General features: G+C 41.3%; 1 long non-coding RNA gene across 4 annotated transcripts in view; it reads left to right on the top strand.

Annotated features, from left to right (window-relative positions):
- The window catches only part of LOC127009013 (uncharacterized), a 58,899-nt gene that overhangs the window by 35,565 nt on the left and 1,448 nt on the right, over positions 1 to 21,886 (top strand). For 3 of the 4 annotated variants that reach the window (XR_007761509.1, XR_007761508.1, XR_007761506.1), the window contains one exon: positions 20,047 to 21,886. This exon is cut by the window's right edge. This is a non-coding gene — a long non-coding RNA (uncharacterized LOC127009013). The remainder of the gene's footprint in view (positions 1 to 20,046) is intronic. The other variant, XR_007761507.1, reaches the window with a different exon arrangement.

Raw genomic sequence — 21,886 nt, 5'->3', positions numbered from 1 at the left:
CAGCGGAATACAACTCATATTGGCAACCTTATATTGGACATTGTTATTTTTTTTTACGTAATGAAAGCACACAGGCGACATACATAGATAAGATTCACCTCAGTGGGTCGCGTATGATCATGAGGGTGTGTGTGATAAAGACGTACAGGGTGCATACACAACTTTTTTTTATTCATTTATTTTAGTCACGGATCAGTCGTCGCAGCGGACCTCGATACATACATACCTCGACGCATACATATCTCGACACATACTTACCTCGACACATACATATCTCGACACATACTTACCTCGACACATACATATCTCGACACATACTTACCTCGACACATACTTACCTCGACACATACTTACCTCGACACATACTTACCTCGACACATACTTACCTCGACACATACTTACCTCGACACATACTTACCTCGACACATACTTACCTCGACACATACTTACCTCGACACATACTTACCTTGACACATACTTACCTCGACACATACTTACCTCGACACATACTTACCTCGACACATACTTACCTCGACACATACATACCTCGACACATGCATACCTCGACACATACATACCTCGACACGTACTTACCTCGACACATAGTTATCTTGACACATACATACCTCGACACAATGCATACATACATTGGCAAACTTTTTACATATATACTTTTTATAGAATGGAAGCAAATCAAGGGCAACAGGCAAAAAACAGGAACTCCCCCCCCCCCCCTCCCCCCTCGCTAAAATCTGATTATATGGTGATGGTAAACAGGGAGCGAAACTCATTGGATTAATTAAAAGCAGGCAAATTCTCTGAAGTTGAAAAGTTGCTAATATTTGGTGTAGTTTACAATATACATTCAATTATGTCACGAATGCAGAGTGATAATAAAAAGTTGGATGGCTGAAAGAAAACCAAAATAAGGAAAGGTCATTGACTTTTCTTACCTTATCTTTACTAATAATACTTTGAATCCCGGTGAAAAAAGATGTTGCCACGATTATTTACAAGAAATCCTGATACGACGGGAGATAATAACGTAAGAAAGCACTGATAAAAACATGTAATTGATTAGGAAGAAAATTGGTAACGTTCCATTATTATTGTCATTCATCTTCTTCTTCTTCTTCTTCATCTACTACTTTATTTCTTTTCATCTTTTTTCTTCTTTTCTTATTTTCTTCTTCATTTTCATTTTTTTCCTCATCTTCTACTTCTTCATTGTTGTGGTTGTTGTTGCTGTTGTTGTTCTTTCCGTTCTTGGTGTCCCTACGCTAATCCTCCCGCTACGCGCCAATCAGCCTTGGAAGGAAGCGCAATTAATTAGCCCCGACACCAGACCGATCAGCGTTATGTGAGGGCATCCGACCGCAGGAATGATAATAGCAGGTCTGGAGGTTATACCAACACACACACACACACACACACACACACACACACACACACACACACACACACACACACACACACACACACGTTTATCTTTTTTATCTCCCATTCTTTATTTTCTTTGTTTTTAGCTCTCCCTCATTTGTTCATTCATTTTTTATCTTTTTTTTCCTTTCACTCCCTTTTTTCCTTCTCTCTCTCTCTCTCTCTCTCTCTCTCTCTCTCTCTCTCTCTCTCTCTCTCTCTCTCTCTCTCTCTCTCTCTCTCTCTCTCTCTCTCTCTCTCTCTCTCTCTCTCTCACCTGTCCGCTTCTATGCATCAATTGCGCTGATTAATTAGTTATTCACGGGAGTGGTAAAGTGCGTTTGTCTGTGGCTGTGTGTGTGTGTGTGTGTGTGTGTGTGTGTGTGTGTGTGTGTGTGTTATCTCAAGTCGATTAAAGTTTATATATAAGGTGATGTGACGTGTGAAAACCTACCACCTCATGCATACATATTTATCGAAGTGTGATGTCATAGTGTGATGTCAGTGGAAGCAATACTATAAATAATATGAACTTACTTAAAGATATGTAAACAGACTTTGCTCAATACTAGTACAACCACCACCACCACCACCACTGCGACTACTACTACTACTACTACTACTACTGCTACTCTCACACACTAGTAAAAAAAAAATACAGCAAGCAAAATCGTGAGAGAGAGAGAGAGAGAGAGAGAGAGAGAGAGAGAGAGAGAGAGAGAGAGAGAGAGAGAGAGAGAGAGAGGAAGCGTGGCACCGTTACTAAAAAGAAAAAAAGTAGGAGTGTTATCGTATAAAACAATGAGAGGATTACGGTGAAACGGCTTCCATACCGTTGAGAGAGAGAGAGAGAGAGAGAGAGAGAGAGAGAGAGAGAGAGAGTTAAGAGGTCGAAAGGTAAGAAGACAGGGAGAGTAAGTGAAAAAGAAAGAAAATGAGAAATGAAAGTGGAAGAACGATTAACAGAGGAAAGAAAATGAAGAAAAGGGAAAAAAAAGGACAAATAAGGAAGGGAAATAGAGGAAAAGAGATGTAAAATAGAAGTGAAATAGAGAAATAGAGGAAAAAAATGAGGAAATATAGGAAAATAGAGGTTATAGAGTTTGTAATAACAGGAAATAAAGGAAATTCGGAAAGAAACGGGAAAATTGAGGAAAATAGAGGAGAAACTAAGAGACATATAGAGAGGTATAGAGGTAGAAGAATACAAAAAAAATATGATAACTATGAATTGATATACGGAATGGAAATTGAAGATGAATAAGAAGAAGCGACAGAAGATTAGGAGAGAGAAAAGAGGTGAGAAGGGAGGGAAAAAGCAGGTAAGGGAGGCATGTGGGGTTTGGAGGGACGTAGAGGAAGAGAGGGAGGGGGGCAGCGGGCGAGAAGAGGAGACGAGGGGAAGGGAAAAAAAAAAGCAGAAGCAACAGGTCAGGAAGGAGGTAAGGAATGAGAAGAGGAAAGGAGGGGAAAAAATAGGCTGGGAGGGGACTAAAGGAAGAGAGGGAGGGGGATAGCTGGAGAGAAGAAGAGACGAAGGGAAGGTAAGAAAAAAAAGAAAAGGAACAGGAGTAACAGGTCAGGAAGGAGGAAGGGAAGGAAAAGGGGAAATGAGGGAAAAAAGTAGCCGAGGGAGTTGTGTGGGGGCTGAGGGGAGTGAAAGGAAATTAAGGGAGAGAATGAATGAAGGAAAGATAGCAAAAAAAACAGCAGAAGGGGAGGAAAGGAAAGAAGGGAAGAAAAGACTAGCGAAGGAAGGTGTCTGTGAATGAAGGGACGCGAAAGGAAAGGAAGAATGTGAATAGCGGATGAGAGGGAGAGAGAAAAGGAAGGAGAGTAAGAAGATCAGAGTGAAGGAAAAGAATGGAAAGGAACGATAAGGAAAGAAGGGAGGAAAAGGGTAGCAGGGGTAGATGTTTGGATAGAGGAAAGTGAAGAGAGTGAGTTAGCGGAATAGTGGATAATAGGGAGAGAGGGAACGGAGGAAGAGGAGTAAAAACAGCAACAGGTTAGGGCGAAGGAAAGGAAAGAAGGGAGGGAAAGAGATAGCAGAGGGAGGAGGAGGAAGGGAGGGAAAGGAGGGAAGGTGGGAGGCTAGGGAGATTGATAACGGATGACAGGTAGGGAGGAGGGAAGGGAGGGAAGGAGGGAGGGTAAGAAAAAACAGGTTGCGGTCCGGTACAGAGAGTTTAAAAGTACTGGCCCAGGTGTAAGTCACGTCACCTGTCTGTGCTAAAAAAAAGAAAGAAAAAAAGCGCCGGAGGAGAATGGAACACATCGACACCTTTGCTTTCCTCCATCTTTCCTCTCCTCCACCTTTTTTTTCCCTCCATCTTTTTTTCAACACCTTCAGTTTCCTTTCTTTCTACCTTTCCTCCATCTTTCTTTTCCTCCACCTTTCCTTTTTCCCATCTTCCCTTTCCTCCACCTTTCCTTTTTCCCATCTTCCCTTTCCTCCACCTTTCCTTTTTCCCATCTTTCCTTTCCTCCACCTTTCCTTTTTCTCATCTTCCCTTTCCTCCACCTTTCCTTTTTCTCATCTTCCCTTTCCTCCACCTTTCCTTTTTCTCATCTTTCTTTTCCTCCACCTTTTCTTCCCTCCATCTTTCTTTTCCTCCACCTTTCCTTTTTCCCATCTTTCCTTTCCTCCACCTTTCCTTTTTCTCATCTTCCCTTTCCTCCACCTTTCCTTTTTCTCATCTTTCTATTCCTCCACCATTCCTTTTTCCCATCTTACATTTCCTCCACCTTTTCTTTTTACCATCTTTCCTTTCCTCCACCTTTCCTTTTTCCCATCTTCCCTTTCCTCCACCTTTCCTTTTTCCCATCTTCCCTTTCCTCCACCTTTCCTTTTTCCCATCTTCCCTTTCCTCCACCTTTCCTTTTTCCCATCTTCCCTTTCCTCCACCTTTCCTTTTTCCCATCTTCCCTTTCCTCCACCTTTCCTTTTTCCCATCTTTCCTTTCCTCCACCTTTCCTTTTTCTCATCTTCCCTTTCCTCCACCTTTCCTTTTTCTCATCTTTCTTTTCCTCCACCTTTCCTTTTTCCCATCTTCCCTTTCCTCCACCTTTTCTTCCCTCCATCTTTCTTTTCCTCCACCTTTCCTTTTTCCCATCTTTCCTTTCCTCCACCTTTCCTTTTTCCCATCTTTCCTTTCCTCCACCTTTCCTTTTCCTCCACCTTTTCTTCCCTCCATCTTTCTTTTCCTCCACCTTTTCTTCCATCCATCTTTTTTTCCTACACCTTTCCTTTCCTCTGTCTTTCCTTTTCCCTACCTCTCCTTTCCTTCATCTTACCTTTCCTTCACTTTTTCTTCCCTTCATCATTCCTTTCCTTCACCTCTCCTTTCTTCCATCTTTCTTTTCCTCCACCTTTCCTTCTTGTGTGTCGCGTGTCGCAAAAGTTTCCCAGTTCGCTGACGCCTCGTGACAAACAGTTCGTATGGAGGCGTCACATGAGTCAGCCTTGCAGGGGAAGCTTTTTTTTAGTTTCTCTCTTTTTTTTTTTTTTTTTTTTTTTTTACTCCATTTTTACCGTTGCTGCCAATATTGTTGTCACGTTCCTCCGCTGTAGAAAAAAAGTAAAAAGGAGAAAAAAATAGTAAAAGGTTTCGTTCAGCATTTCTTTCTTTAGTGTAGTTTTTTCATCTCAATAATTTTTGGTGTGTGTGTGTGCGTGTGTGTGTGTGTGTGTGTGTGTGTGTGTGTGTGTGTGTGTGTGTGTGCTTCTTCTATCTCCTGTTCATCATTACACCATACATTCCATCTTCGTCTACTCCCCTTTTCACCATCATCTACTTTTTCCATTGTGTTCGTTCTCCTTTTACACGATGCTGATGATAATGATGATGATGATGATGATGATTTTCACGTGTAGCTTATTAATTCAGAGCTTAATTGTCTATCCTAGCTTCTCACTTATATCTACTTTTTATTTTCTTGTGTTCGTTGTATCATTTTACGTAATTATGATGATGATGATGGCTTTCACGTGTCGCCTAATAACGACTCGGAGCTCTAATTACCATGTTCGCGCCAGTCCTTCACGGCCCCCGTTTATCACTAATCACCATTCATCACGTTTGACTTATTACCCGCGCCGCCTGATTACCCCATTATGTCATTACCTTGATTTAGCTTAAGCCTTGACATTTGGGGGGGCGGGGGGGTGGAAGCGAGTGAGGAGGTGTGGGAAAGGGAGAGGAGAAAAGGGGATTAGGTTGATCTTTTGGGTGAGTTTTTGGTAATGTGGATTGACTTTTTTTTTAGGCTGTTGATTGTTGACTGTTGATGTTGGTCACATTCCGAACGAAAATTTATTACTTTTTTTTTTTTACATTTTTATCTGTAGCCTTTTTTGTCATTGTACCGTTTTCACAATCTGCTGCCTTTTTTTTTATATTTTTTTTACGTAATCTGTAATTTTCTACATCACACATCGAACGGGAAAAAAATTATATTCACTAAATTTTACAAAAGTTTAATTATACATGTTCCTTGCAAGAAGTATAATGCATGAACTGTTCTTAATAATGTACTAACTAAAGGAGCTTCTGAACCTAACACGTCACTAATTCTTCGTTACAAAAAGTTTACTAATACTGGAAATCATACACAAAAAAAGTTTATTATATGAACCGAAACCTCACAAACCCACATGAACTGTTCCTAATAATGAACCAACTAAAGGAGCTTCTAAACCAAACACGTCACTAATTCTTCGCTACAAAAAGTTTACTAATACTGGAAATCATACACAAAAAAAGTATATTATATGAACCGAAACCTCACAAACCCACATCAGCTGTTCCTAATAATGAACCAACTTAAAGAGCTTCGATATCAAACCTAACACAAGTCACTACTAATTCTTCAATCCTCTCAAAAAAGTTTACTAATACTGGAAATTATACACATAAAAAAAGTATATTACATGGACCGAAACCCCATAACCCACTTTAGCAGCATCCAGACCTATAACACAACCTCGTAACCCTTCTCAGCCTCCAAGTTCCAACCCACTCACGCCCAAGTTTACCAGCAAGGGAATCAAAGCCTAACTGAAGCCTCTACTACATCGACTCCCTAAACTCTGAATGACGGCTGTGTGGCTCTTGGGCTGATCAGAGGGGGTGGGGGGAGGTAATGAGGGGGGAGGGATAGGAGGCTGTTCGGGACTTTGGAGTTTCGAAACTAAACTTGAGTCCTCCTCGCTTGTTACGACGATCAACTCCTAATAGCTGCGTGTGGAGGAGGCGGTGGAGTGGGAGAGTTCAGAGAGGAGAGGAGGAGGATGTGGAAGGGGTGGTGATAGGAGGAAAGGGAGGAATGGGAAAGAGGAAAGTGGAGGTAGAGGAAGGAGGAAAGGGAGGAAATTAGAGAGAGAGGAAACTAATATATCAATAGAGGGAGATGGAAGGAAAGAAAGGAATGGGAGAGAAGAGAGGAGGGAGATGAGAGGAAGGTGATAGGCGGAAGAAACAAAGGAAAGGTGTTGGAAAAGAGAAAAGAGAAGAGATAGCGAGGAGAGTTCAAGGTAAGGATAGAAAGGAGGAGGGAGAGATAAGTGATGATAAGGGTTTGGGATAGAGATGAAGAAACGGAAAGGAGGGAAAAGTAGAAGGGAGAGAGAGGGAGGGAGAGATAAATTGGTGACGATAGAGAGGAAGAGGAGGAACGGAGGATTTGAAGGTAAGAGGAGGAGGAGGAGGAGGAGGGAGGAGGAGGGAAGAGATTGAAGAGGAAGGTAAAGGTATTGAGGTGAGGACAGGTAATTACAGGTAGCTTGAATCCACTTAATTGGGGGATTAGATTGAGCACAGGTGAGAGAGAGAGAGAGAGAGAGAGAGAGAGAGAGAGAGAGAGAGAGAAGAGGAAATGTCGCAAATAAAAAAAAAAGGAAAGGAAGAAAGTGTAACGCAGGAATTCCGAGAGAGAGAGAGAGAGAGAGAGAGAGAGAGAGAGAGAGAGAGAGAGAGAGAGAGAGAGAGAGAGAGAGAGAGAGAGAGAGAGGTTAATTAATTCGTCAGGTAAAAACATCGGTCGCCAGCCAGACAGGTGAACAGCGGGGGACAGGTAGACAAGCACAAAAAAGGCATTTAAACATCTCCACACCTGAGCGAATTGCGGCTACATGTGCAGGAGCTACCGGGTACAGAGAGAGGCTGACGGACAGGTGTTTTTGTTACCTGGTGTGTTCATTAATCTTATTCTTGTTTCTTTTTCTTCGTTGTCTATCTTTTCTTTTTCTTTTATTCCTGTTCTTTTCTTCTATTATATAAGTATCACTACTACTACTACTACTACTACTACTACTACTACTACTACTACTACTACTACTACTACTACTACTACTACTGTCGTTTTTGTTGATAATCAGAGAGAGAGAGAGAGAGAGAGAGAGAGAGGAAGTAGAGAATGAGATTGTTACTCGTGCACCTGACAATGGCCGGGAGAGGAGTGATTAAAGGTAAGTGTGTGGGTGTTGTCTGCCGGCCGCGGTGTTGTTACGGTGCCGCTTATCCCTCCTTGTTGTGGCGAGTGTTAGGGGAGGGGGGGGCAGGGGTGGTGGTGGTGGTAGTAAATGGTGGTGGGAATGGGGGTAAGCTTTTTTTTTGTTTATTTATTTATTTATTTTACGTTCGCCCTAGAGCGCCGGTAGGCTTTCTTGGTGGGGTCTGATGATCGGTCCCAACCCGTTATGCCGCACACCAGTGAAGTAGAAGCAGTAGTAGCAGTAGTAGTTGTAGTAGTAGTAGTAGTAGTAGTAGTAGTAGTAGTAGTAGTAGTAGTCGTAATAGTGGCAGATTCAGCACCATTCCTAGTGATCGTAGTGATGGTGAGGGGAAGATGAAAGATGATGAAGGAGAGGAAGGACTCGCTGAAGGGGAAGGGAAGGGGAGCGAGATGATAAAGTAGGAAGGGAATGAAAGGAAAGAGTAATATGGAGAGAAAAAGACAGAGAGGTATGGAGGAAAGGTAATATCAGGGAGATGAAGAATGTATAGGGAGAGATATGTAAGGTAAGTGAGATAATAATGGAGGGAGGGAAGGGAAGGGAAGGGAAGGATAAGACAGAGAAAGACAGAGTTATGAAGGAAAGGTACCATCAGGGAGGGTGGAGACTGTATAGGGAGAGATAGGGAAGGAGTTATGAGGGTAGAGGGTGAAGGTAGGGTGAAGGTAAAGTAATAGGTGTGTTCAGGATAGGGAGGGAAACGTGGGGAGCTGATAAAGGGGAAGAGGCGAAGGAAAAGGGATGGGGAGGGAGGGGGAAGGTAAAAACAGTATAGGGGAAGTAACAAACAGGTTCAGTACAGGGAGGATGCTAGGTAGTGTAAAGGAAGATAAAGGGGAGGAGGAGGAAAGGAAAGACAAGGCAAGGGAAGATGATGATAGGAATGGTGTATGGTAGGAAACAGGTTCAGTACAGGGAGGATGCTAGGTAGTGTAAAGGAAGATAAAGAGGAGGAGGAGGAAAGGAAAGACAAGGAAGGGGAAGGTGATGATAGGAATGGTGTATGGGAGGAAACAGGTTCAGTACAGGGAGAATGCTAGGTAGTGCGTAGGGAAGATAGAGGGGAAGAGGATGAAAGGAAAGACAAGGCAGGGGAAGGTGATGATAGGAGTCACGGGAATTAAATTTGGACACTCTTGATATAATAAAAAAAATTCAGCTTGACCGCTCTATCAACAACAAAAAACAGCAACAACAACAACAATGGGGGAAGAGAAACCGCCGGGAATCACTTGGACCAAAGTTAGACATCCTTTCTGCACCTAATTTAACTTGAGCGTCTTCGTATGTCAGCAAATGCAGGAGGAATAGCCAGGAACCAAACCGTCACCTTGAGGCTTTAACTAATTCAACGAGCGTCTGTGTCGGCGAGGGAACCCAGGAACAACCGATGCTATATTGACGTGGGACCAGATTTCGACTCCCTTGATGCAACTAACTCCACTTCATCGACCGTGTGTAAGGGAATCAAGGGAGGATCAACCAGAATTCACCAACACCAAACTTTGACCATTATTTTACCCCTTGACTGCGGATTTCCTACAAACAGATATCCCCAAGCTACAGGAATGGAACGAAAAGTGGCTGCTACAATTAAATGAAGAAAATGTAAAGTCCTGCACCTTGGGAGGGGATATCCAGCACACCAGTACCACATGGGAAACACTCCACTATCCACCACATAGGCAGAGGAAGACCTGGGAGTATGCGTGACCAGGGTACCAGTGAAGGCGAAATCCGTGCCAATCGCAGCGGACGGGTTAACAGATTCAGCGTCATCGTTTCAGTGTGTGCAAGGGAAGAGGAGGAGGAAGAGCAAGAATTCACCGGGACCAATTTTCGACGCATGATGTAACAGATTCAGCGTCATCGTTTCAGTGAGGAAGAGGAGGAGGAAGAGCAAAAGTTAACCAGCACCAAACTTCGACTCCCATGATGTAACAGATTCAGCGCCATCGTTTCAGTGTGTGTAGAGGAAGAGGAGGAGGAAGAGCAAGAATTCACCGGGACCAATTTTCGACACATGATGTAACAGATTCAGCGTCATCGTCTCAGTGTGTGTAAGAGAATCAAGGGAGGATCAGCCAGAATTCACCGGGATCGAACCTCGCCTCCCTCGACGTTGCAAATTCAGGACTGTGTAGAGAAATCGAGGGAGGATCAGAATTCAAGACTGTGTAGAGAAAACGAGAGGAACAGACTGTGTAGAAGAAATGAGGGGCCAGAATTCACCGTGACCAAACCTCGCCTCCCTCGACGTTGCAAATTCAGGACTGTGTAGAGAAATCGAGGGAGGAACAGCCAGAATTCACCATGACCAAACCTCGACTCCCTTGACGTAGCAACTCCAGCATCGTGTAAGGAAATCGAGGGAGGAACAGCCAGAATTCACCGCGACCAAACCTCTGCTCCCTCGACGTAGCAAATTCAGGACTGTGTAGAGAAATCGAGGGAGGAACACCCAGAATTCACCATGACCAAACCTCGCCTCCCTTAACGTTGCAAATAATTTAACCAACACTGGACAACAATCGGGAGAGGACAGAGACGAGAGGAGACACAGGGCAAAGGGCAAGGAAAGGTCACTCGTATAAAGCCGAGGGAGCAGGTTAAGTGAGGGACAGTGGCTGGGTGGTGTGCAAATGTCGACATGGTGAAGTAAAGTGTTCCGAGCTCGATACCTTTTCAACTTTTTTTTTTCATTTGTTTTTCTTTTTCGTACGTGTGTGTCAGTTCGTCAGATGTGGGTTTAAAAATACACCTGAGTTACCTGTTGCTTAATTGTCGCGTGTGTTTTTGTTTTTGTGTTTGTTGTGTGTATTGAGGGCATGAAAGGGTTTTACGGGAATGTTTTTTTTTTTTCCTCGTTGACGTAAATGGAAGCGGGATAATGGCTGGAATGTCAAGAGAGAGAGAGAGAGAGAGAGAGAGAGAGAGAGAAATAATGGGTAAAAGTGAAAACGAAAGTGAGGTTAAAATTTCCTTGTCGATTTATTTATATTTTTTTTCTGATAGTAAAAATAGTAATAGTAGTAGTAGTAGTAGTAGTAGTAGTAGTAGTAGTGGTAATGGTAGTAATTAATTGCAGTGATAGTCGTAGCATTGATAGTGGTAGTAATGTATAGTAGTAGTAGTTATAGTTATTGTAGTGGTGGTGGTAGAAGTAGTAGAAATAGTAGTAGTAATTATAAAAACAGTAACATTTGTAGAGATCATGGCAATAGAGGATGAACCGCATATACACTGGACTATTTAAACAAAGCAAACAACAACAACAAAAATAAAAATAAACGGAATGAAAGTCAAGTAGTCAGAACAAAATTCCCTTGTCGATTTAAATATCCGAGTTGACGGCGCGGACGAGGACGAGGACGAGGGCGAGGACGAGGGCGGAAGGCAAAAGAGGGAATGCTGTGAGGAGTTTGCAGAAGAGTTTGGGGTTTTATATTCTTTTTCCTTCATTCGTTTGTGTCGTGCTGAATAAAGTTGTGTCGGAAACGGAATATATACAGATGCTTTAAGTTTTATTGTTTTTTTTTGTCATTATTTTTTTTATCAATCTTCACTATCATAATTATCACCCTCTTCTTTTTTTTTTCTTATCATTATCATCTCTCATTTTTTTTTCTCCTTGCTGGTTTTGTCATTTTTTTATCATCATTATCTCCACTATCATTATCTCCCTCTTCTTTTTTTTATTATTATCATCTCAGTTTCTTTATATATTTTTTATCCGTGGTGTTTTTGTCATTATTTTTTTATCATCATAATCTCCACTATCACTATCATTATCACCCTCTTCTTTTTTTCTTATTTTTCAACGCCATCATCATCTCCCTCTGTATTTTTTTCTTTTTTTTCCTCCGTGTTTTCTCTTTGGCATTATTTTTTTTTTATCATCATAATCTCCACTATCAGTATCATTATTACCCTCTTTTTTTTTCTCCTTATTCATCATCATCACTTTCTCACATTTATTTATTTTATCTTCCTACGTGGTGTTATGAAAAGTCCTCCTGTCGTCTGGTCGCCATTCCACATAAGCAGTCGTCATCGTAATAGCCTTAGTAATAAAAGCATGTGTTAGGAGTAGAAGTTGTCGTTCTCATGTTGTCGTGGAGTCGTCGTTTTCGTTGATGTGCAGTTGTCGTTCTTTTGTTTTTGTTGTATAGGTGTCATTGTTTTGTTGTGTAATTGTCGTTCTCGTGTTGCGTAGTCGTTCTCGTTGTCATTGTTGTTCTCTTGTTGTATAGTCGTCGTGGTCGTCGTCGTGGTCGCCCCGGCATACCAACACGACCCTGGCCCATTTTTCCCCCGCGACAGGTGTGCAAGTACGTGTGACAGGCCCCCTTTGTTCGGCCCAAAGACACCTTTTTTCCCTGCTTCCAACCACCTGTCTCTCTCTCTCTCTCTCTCTCTCTCTCTCTCTCTCTCTCTCTCTCTCTATATCTGCCTTTTATACCTTTTATATTCTCTTTATTTTCTTTTCTTTATTCTTTCATTCATTATTTTATTCTCCTTTATCCTCCGTTATGTCACTTTTACCTTCACTTCTATCTCCTCTTCTCCTACTTTCATATTTATCTATTTTCTCTATCTCTCTTTCATCTACCCTTTCTGCCGCATGTTCTGACCGGATGGATAAGAGTTGTAGAAGGGAGGGAGATGAAGAGGAAGAGAGAAGGGAGGAGAGGAGAAAAGGAAGAGAGAGGAGATAGAGATGTACATGAAGGGTTAGACTCAGCGTTACAGGGAAGAAGAAGGGAGGAAATAGGTGAGGCAATACATGACCTCAGGGAGTTTAAAGGTAAGTCCGTGTGAGGTCGACGCGTGTGTGATGGGTTCCTTTTTCCCTTCCCTTTCCCTTCATTTTCCCCATCCTTTTTCCTATCCTTTTTCCCTTCATTTTTCTCCTCCTATTTCCCTTCTCTTTTCCCTCCATTTTTCCTTCATTTTCCCCTTCCCTTCCCTTTTCCCTCCATTTTTCCCTTCATTTTCCCCTTCCCTTTTCCCTTCCCTTTCTCCTCCCTTTTCCCTTCATTTTCCCCCTCCATTTTCCCTTCATTTTCCCTCCATTTTCCCTTCATTTTCCCCCTCCCTTTTCCCTTCATTTTTCCCATCCCTTTTCCCTTCCCTTTTCCCTTCATTTTCTCCTCCCTTTTCCCTTTATTTTCCCCATCCTTTTTCCCTTCATTTTTCCTCCAACTTTTTTCCTTTGCGGTGGCGCGGCGAGAGAACTATTAGGAAAGATATGCAATAGGAATGATCTCACTTTCTCCTAATTTCTGCCTTATCTCCTCCTCCTTTAACTTCTTTCCTTTCTAACTAATTTCCTTCCTTCTCCTCCTCCTATTTTCTTCCGTTTTCCTTCCTCTTTTATCCAGCTGGAGGAGGAGGAGGAGGAGGAGGGACATAAGAACAGAAGTGGAAGGATTAGGTAAACGCAGAATCCTTGCTGGGTACGAGGAGAATGAGGTTACCTGGAGGAGGAGGAGGAGGAGGAGGAGGAGAAGCAGAAAGACCGAATGAGGTATTAAAGGATTAATTAAACTGAAGGACGAAAGAGGAAGGAGCGGGGAAGGAATAAGAGAAAAGAAGGATTACAGTGAAAAAAAAAAGGCGATGGAAGAACAAGAAGAGGAAGAACAGGAACAAGAACAAGTAATGAGAAGAAGAACAAAAAGAAGAAGAAGAAAAGTAAAAAGAAGACCTCTCCGTTCTCTTCCTCCTTGTCTGTGATGCAAACCGCGATGCCTCTGACACAAGGCTTTAATTAACTCCTCCTCCTCCTCCTCTTCTTCCTCTCCCTCTTCCTCCTCCTCCTCCTTCTCCTAATCTACGTCTTGTACTACCTTTATTTTCTTTTGTTTTTTCTGTTTTTTCATCTCTTATTTTTCTTCTCATTTTCTCTTCTTTTTATTATCTTTTCTGACTTTCTTTTCTTATTTTATCGACTCTTTTTTTTTATTATTACAAGCCCCTTTATCCTTCCTTTTGTTCATTTTGTCCCGTCTTTCATTTTGTCCTTTTTTTTGTCTTAATTTTTCTGTTCCGTCTCTCTGGTTTTGCTGTCTATGTTTTGTCATTTCTCTTTAATATGTTCTTTTTTTTGCGTTTTTCATCCTTTTTTTCCTTCATTCTTCTGTCCTGTTTGTCTTTTTTCTTTTGTTATGTTGTTTTGTTTTGTAAGTTTGTTTTTTTCTGTATTTATTTGCCCTTCCCTTTTTTAACCTATTTTCTTGCCCGCCTTTTTGTTTCCCGTTTGTAATCAATCCACTAGTTATTTATGATTTTTAAGGTTTAAGGTATTTCTTCTTTTTCTTCTCCTTCCTCCTATCTCATGTCTTCGTTTGCCTTCGTTCTTCTTTGATCTTCTTTACTTCCTGTTTCCTTATCCTTCTTTCGTATTTTCGTCTTCTTTCGTTCCTTCTCCTTTCCTCTTCATCTTCTTCCCTTCCTTATCCCTATTCCCGTCTCCTTTCTGTTTTCTTTCCCTCGTTTTCTTTCCTTCCTTCACCTTTCCTCTTCATTTTCTTCCCTTCCTTATCCTTATTCCCGTCTCCATTCTCCGTTTTCTTTCCCTCGTTTTCTTTCCTTCCTTCTCCTTTCCTCTTCATCTTCTTCCCTTCCTTATCCCTATTCCCGTCTCCTTTCTCCGTTTTCTTTCCCTCGTTTTCTTTCCTTCCTTCTCCTTTCCTCTTCATCTTCTTCCCTTCCTTATCCCTATTCCCGTCTCCTTTCTCCGTTTTCTTTCCCTCGTTTTCCTTGTTCTCGTCTAATCTCTTTTTTTCGTTTTCTCTTCTCTTTACTCCTCCTTTCCTCTTCGTTTTCTTCCTCTCTTCTTTTCCATACCCTCGTCTCTTTCTGTCTTCCCTTTCTCTCCTCTGTATATATTATCTTACGCGCTGAGTATTAAAAAAAAGTTGTTTGGACGCTTCACACTGAGAGAGAGAGAGAGAGAGAGAGAGTGTGTGTGCATTGCTTGGTTTGTTTCTTTGAGGTGAATTTAAGCGTCACAGAAAGGAGGTAATAAAAATATGTAAGACAAGTTAAGCTGAGTGGGTTGATTATTCCCTCCCTCCTTCCTTTCCTCCTTCATTCCTTCTTCTCTTCATCCTCTTATTATCTCCGTCTTCCTCATTTGCACTTCTTTTCTTTCCTTCTTCACCCTGTTTTCGTTTCCCTTCGCTCCTTCTCCATATTTCTCTCTCTTCTTCGTTATTTTTTTGTCCTTTTTTTTCTTTTTCTTTAATTTTTCATCATCCTTACTCTCTCGTTTTCTTTCGCTCCTTCTCCATGCTTTTTTCTCTTTTCTTCGTTATTTTTTTATTTTCCTCTTATTTTTCTTTCATTTTTCATCATCTCTACCCTCGTCTCCATTTTCCTTCCTTCGTTCCTTTATTCCTCTTTCCTCTTTCTCCTTCATCTCTTCCTTTCTCCCATTCTTGTATTATTATTTCATCCTTTATATTTTTCTTTCTCTTTATCCTTTTTACCCTCGTCTTCATTTTCCTTCGTTCCTTCTCTTTACTCCTCTTTCCTCCTTCTCCTCCTTCTCTTCCTTTTTCCCTTTCTTTTATTATTATTTTATCCCTTATGTATTTTTTCAACCTCCTTATTCTCGTCTCCCTCGTTTTCCTTCGTTCCTTCTCCTTCTCCTCCTCTTCTTCTTTTTTTCTTTCCTGTAAAATCATTTCCTCCTTTTATTTTTCCTGAAGGCAGATTGAGATTTCTTGAGCCTTTTAAAGCAAGACGCAAAGTTGCAATAACGTTTTCCTCTTCCTCCCTTCCTTCCTTCCTTTGTCCTCGCCTCTTCCTCCTTCGCTCCTTCCTACTCTATACCGGTTTCGAGCATCTTCCCTTTTGTTCCTTATTGTTTTCTTTTCTCCTCCTCTGCTTTTCCTCTTTACATTGTCATCCCTGTTCCTCCTCCTCCTCCTTTCCGTATTCTTTCATTTCCCTTCTCTTTCTTACCCCCTTTCTTTGGTTTCTTTCGTTCTTTCTACTCCTTCCTTCGCTCTTCTCTTGTTTTTATTCCTTTTTGCAACTGCTTTCTCTTGATCACTTTCTTTCTCCATTCTTCTTCTCCCCTCTTCCATATCTTTTGTTCTTCTTCTTCTTCCTCTCTTTTACTGACGTTCCTGTTCCTTACTCTCGTCTCCTCTCCTCGTTTTGTTTCCTTCCTCCTCCTTATTCTCGTCTCCTCCTCGCTTCATTTTCTCTCCTTCCTTCTCTTCCTTTCTCTCGTCTCCTTCCTTCGTTTTCTCTCCCTCTGACTCCTTATTTCTTCTTCGTTTTCCTTCCTTTCTTCTTCTCACCACCCTCGTCTCCTCTATTCGTTTTCTTTCTGTCTCCCTAATCCCATAGCCCCTATCTTTGCTTTCTTGCTATCTTCATCCTTCATACCTTCGTCTTCCCTCTTCTCCTTTTCCTTTGATTTCTTTCCATCTTCATCCTCTTAACTTTCGTTTTATTCTTTATCCTTCCTTGCCTTTCCTTCGTTCCTTCCTCCTCCTTACCCTCGTCTTCTTTATCCTTCCTTGATCTTCCTTCGTTCCTCTTCACTTTCTTTCCTTCCTCTTCCTTCCTCTCATCTCCACTCTTCGTTCTGCCTCCTCGCTTCCGTCTTTTCTCTTCGTTTTCTTTGCATCCTTGCTTCGTCTTCTGTCATGTTTCCTCCTCCTTACCCTCGTTTTCTTTATCCTTTTTTGGTTTTCTTTCATATCTCCTCCTTCTTACCTTTCCTTCGTTCCTCCTCCTCCTCCGCCTGTGTCCTCGGCTCCTCCTGAACGCTTGCAGTTTTAATAAGGCTTTGTCCGCCGCCCCGCGCTAGGAACGTTCAGTGGGGCAGGATTTTTTTTTCTTCACACCCACTCCAAGCTTTTGCATATTCATGATTTTTGCGTCCCGAGAAAACTTGTCCGTACGAAATTATCTCTTCTTTCTTTTTTTTCTTTCTTTTCTTTCTTTCTTCCTTCCTTCATTCATTCATTCCTTTCTTCCTTCCTTCCTTCCTTCCTCTTTCTTTTTTTCTTTTTCTTTCATTCTTTCATTCATTCATTCATTCATTTATTCTTTCTTTCTGTTTGTCTGCCTGTCTGTCTGTCTGTCTCTCTCTCTCTCTCTCTCTCTCTCTCTCTCTCTCTCTCTCTCTCTCTCTCTCTCTCTCTCTCTCTCTCTCTCTCTCTCTCTCTCTCTCTCTCTCTCTTTATTGCTTTGCCTCTTAATCTGTCTGTCTTTTTTACCATTTTCCTTCATTTTCTTTGTTCTTTTCTAATTACTCTCTTTATCAGTGTTTCGCTTTTATCAGTTCCCTTTGTTTCCTCTGTTCTTTTCTCGTTACTCTTTATCTTTCTTATTTATCTACTTTCTTTATTTTCTCTTGTTTTTTTTATCTAAGTGTTTCTCTATCTGTCTATTTATCTCGTTTAGTTTTTCATCTCTCTTCTATTTTCTTTTCTTTGTATTCTCTTTTCTGACTTTCTTATTTATCCGTCCCTCATCTTCCTTTTCTTTACGTTTTATCTACCTTTTATTTCCTCCCTCTTTCCCTCTCTCTTTCTCAGTCGTCAAGAGTACAAAACAAAACAAGTAACGAGGTTTGCATGAAAATAATATCATCCAAAATTTTCTTAGGTATATATTTTCCTCTTTCTTTTTTTTTTTCTTTCCTTGTACCCAGAGAATTAGTTTATATTTTCTGAGTGATGCAGTTTTAGTTTGTTATTTTTCTTGTTAATTTTTTTTCTTGCTCGTATAAACTTTTCCAGAGCCTTTGATCTTCCTCCCGACATACTTAGATTGGATTCAGTGGGTAAAGTTTAGAGAGAGAGAGAGAGAGAGAGAGAGAGAGAGAGAGAGAGATAATAAACGATAAAAAAGAAAAACAAAGATAAACAGGAGAAAATTCAAGATAAAGATAAAATAAAAATAATAAAAACAGAGAGAGAGAGAGAGAGAGAGAGAGATCAGTGTTCATTAAGAGCTACACGTCAGTTTCGGAAATTTAATTGACTTTAAATGTTTTGTAACCAGGTGATAAAAATAACGAGGTCTGCATCCCCCTCTACCTCTCTCTCTCGCTCTCTCTCTCTCTCTCTCTCTCTCTCTCTCTCTCTCTCTCTCTCCCCCCCCCCTTACCTAGTCATCTCTCCCTAGCCGGTCAGGTGTGAGCCTCTCCAGGTATTCTCCCACGCCCTGATTGGCTGGACAGGTGAGGGGTGTCAGGTGAACCCGCTGCTCACGTGTCTGGAGGAGGAGGAGGAAGAGTAGGAGGAGGAGGAGGAGGAGATTGTGTCAGTGTTATATGCAAAAAACATCTTTATTATGTTATCTCAGTTTTATTTTTATTTACTTTCATGGTTATTGACGTAAATTTTTTTTTTAATAGTCAGTAAGGGTATATTTCCTTCCCTTCTTCTTCCTTTCCTGTCTTCCTTCCTTTCTCCCTTCCTTCTTTCCTTCCCTAATTCATTCTTTTTCTTTCACTTTATTTCTCTTGTATATATTTTTCTTTGTTTTTATATTCTTTCTTCTACTTTCATTCTCGTTCGTCCTCTTTTACTCTTTTTACAGAGAGAGAGAGAGAGAGAGAGAGAGAGAGAGAGAGAGAGAGAGAGAGAGAGAGAATAAAAGCTAGAGAAAAAAGAAAAATAGGAAGTGTAAGAAACAAGAGAAAGCAAAAGATAAGGAAAAATGAAAAAAATTAAGTAAAATAAAATATAAAGAAAAGAGAAAACAGAGAGATTGCATCCGCGTTCATTAAAACTTATATACATGTCAGTTCTCGGAAATTTAATTGATTTACAAATGTGGACCAAAAAAAGTGCCAAAAGTTTGCTTCCTACACCACCCCATTACTCTCTCTCTCTCTCTCTCTCTCTCTCTCTCTCTCTCTCTCTCTCTCTCTCTCTCTCTCTCTCTCTCTCTCTCTCTCTCTCTCTCTTCTATACTTCTTCCTTGCTTCATTCTCTTTTGTTTTCTCTGTTCTTTATCTTCCTTTCTCTTCTCTTTTTATTGTTATTTTATTTCATGATTTATTGTTTTTTTAATTCTCTTTTCCTCTTTCAATTTCACACTCGCTCCTTCTTTCCTTCCATCCTTACTTCATTTTCTCCTTCACATTTTTCCTTTTTTCTTCCTCTTTGTTCCTGCTTTTCCTTTCATATTTTCGTCTGTTATATAATTTTTACTTTCTCTCATTCTTCTATCTCATTCCTCTCTTTATTCTCTTTCAATTGTCTTTTTACTCTGGTTCTTGCTCTTTGGTTTCTTTTTCTTTTTTCTTTCAACATAAATTCTTTCATTCTCTTTTTACTTTCTCCTTTTCTTCTCGCGCTCAGTCTCAAGGTCACGTGCATTGTCTGCCGGCCAGGTGTGTCACGCAGGTAAATAGGACGTGATGAGGAGGAGACAAAGGAAGAAGGATGGAGGGAACGAAAGCAGGAGGAGGAGGAGAAGGAGGAGGAGGAGGAGGAGGAGGAGGATTGAATGTTGCGTTTAATTTATGCTTTCATGAGTTTCGTCGTAGGTGTGTCGCCGAGAGAGAGAGAGAGAGAGAGAGAGAATGGGTGAGTTGGCACTATTTATTATGTCAATGTCAGTTGGGTGTATTCAAACTCTCTTTAGGATCATTTTAGTAGAGTAGTAGTAGTAGTAGTAATAGTAGTAGTAGTAGTAGTAGTAAAAATGATGATAATAATAATACCGGAGTATCATTCTACTAATTTCTTTACCTTCTATATTTATCATCCGCCATACTTCCTTTTTTTTTTGCTCCTCTTCCATTTATTTTTTCCTTATTCTTTATTTTTTTTTCTTTCTCCATACTACTGCTCTTCTCTTCCCCTCCCTCCGTTCAGTTTTCGTTTTCTTTTTGTTCTTTTATACCTTCTATTTTCCTTCCATCTCCTGTCTTCTTTCATTTTCTCTTTTCACTCCCTACACTTTTTCCTTGTTTCGTTCTCTTTTCCTACCATCTTTCCTATCTCCATCTCTTTCTCTCAATAATCCTTTCAGCTTTTTTTTTTTCCCATCTAACCCCCTATTCCATACCTGTCCATTCCCTCCCTTCCTTATCGTTCCTTCTAACTCCGTCTTCTCTTCCACAGGTAAGCTTCATCACCTGCCTACCTGTAAACGCCTGTGAGCGTGACAACATACTGCGGCGGTGAGGATGCGAGGCTGTCCGATCAGTCAGTCTATCTTACTCATTTCACTCGTTTTTCATTGTTTTATTTGAGATCAAAGTGTTCATCCTTGCTCTCTGTCTCTTTCTGCCTTACCTTCATTTTCATTCCCATTTCCTTTCTTCTGTTCTTCTCCCTGTCTCCCTCTCCCTTCATTTTCATTCCCCTTCTCCCCCCATCGCCTTTACAAACTTTCCTCCCATCTCCCTTCTCCCCCTTTTCCCTATCTCCTCTCTCGACCTCCTTTTCCTTACCCTCTCTCCTCTCATCTCCTTGACAAACTTTTCCTCTCTTTTACCCTTCTTCCCCTCCCTCTCTCCCTTCCTCACTTCCTTTCTTTTCCTTCCTCCTCTCCTCTTCAGACTTCTTTTTCCTTCCCTTCTCTTTGACAATCTTTTCTTCCTTCTACCCTTCTTCCCCACCCTCTCTATTTCTCTCCCTTCTTGCTCTCTCCCCCTTTCCTCTCCCTCCTCTCTTTCCTCCTCTCTCCTTCACAAACTTTTCCTTTCTTCTACTCTTCTTCCCCATCCTCTCTCCCTCTCCCTCTCCCCCTCTGTCCCACTTCCCCTCTTTTCTCCCCTCTCCACAAACTCCCCTCTTCTACCCTTCTTCCTCACCCTCCCTTTCTTCCCGTTCCCACCTCCCCTTCCCTTTCTCCCTCTATATTCCTCCCTCCTCTCTCCCTCTAATTCCCCTAACGCCTTCCCCCCTCCTACCCTTATTCTCCACCTTCCCTCTCCCCTCTCTCCTCTCCCTCCCTTCCCCTTCCTTCTCCCTCTCCTTGTATCACCCTCTGTGGATATTTGGGCTTAACCGGCTCGTACTGAAACATTTACCGACGGCTGGACACTAAGAGGGGGAGGCGGCGGGCCGTGAAATATGTACCCGTGTGTGTGTGTGTGTGTGTGTGTGTGTGTGTGTGTGTGTGTGTGTGTTGCTTGTTGCTGGGTGCCTCCGCGGGTGGTATTGGTGTGTATTGCATGCCTGTGTATCGGATTGGATTGCGAGTGTTTCAAGTGGAGGAGGATGTGAAACGCGAGAGGCCGGTGGAGAGTTAGAATAGTATGGTACGAAGGCTATTATTGTAGGTACCAAGTGTGATATGATAGGTACGAGAGTTCTTATTGAAGGTACGAAGGTTGTTATTGTAGGTACGAAGGTTGTTATTGTGGGTACGAAGGTTGTTATTGTAGGTACGAAGGTTGTTATTGTAGGTACGAAGGTTGTTATTGTAGATACGAAGGTTGTTATTGATTGTACGAAGGTTGTTATTGTTGGTACGAAGGTTGTTATTGTGGGTACGAAGGTTGTTATTGTAGGCACGAAGGTTATTGAAGGTACGAAGGTTATTAAGGGTACGAAGATTGTTATTGAAGGGACGAAGGTAGGCGGAACGTATACGATATTTTAAGGGTGTGATAGATAGTTGTGTGGTTACTAGATTATAGGTTATAGATTAAAGTTGTTATTGTTATTTATTTTTGTTATTGTTTGTATTCATTGTTGTCTTTACTGAGGGCGGGATATTAATTCGAATGATCACTAGTTATAGGCTCGGGGTTATAGATGTGGTTGTTATTTTTTGAAGTGGGAAGCTCGAGGTTATTGTAACGGCTTATAGTAATCGGTGGCAGAGTTTTGTGTGATAGTAATAAATCACTTCAGTTTCTCCTTTTTTGTTAATGTAATCGTGTAATCGTAGTAAGCCACACGTATTTTTTTTCCTTGTCAGTGTAAGCTTAGTTTTGATACTAATAATTCT

Source organism: Eriocheir sinensis, chromosome 39 (genome assembly GCF_024679095.1).
Source record: "Eriocheir sinensis breed Jianghai 21 chromosome 39, ASM2467909v1, whole genome shotgun sequence".
Classification (NCBI taxonomy): Eukaryota; Metazoa; Arthropoda; class Malacostraca; order Decapoda; family Varunidae; genus Eriocheir; species Eriocheir sinensis.
This window is presented reverse-complemented; position numbering and strand designations above follow the sequence as displayed.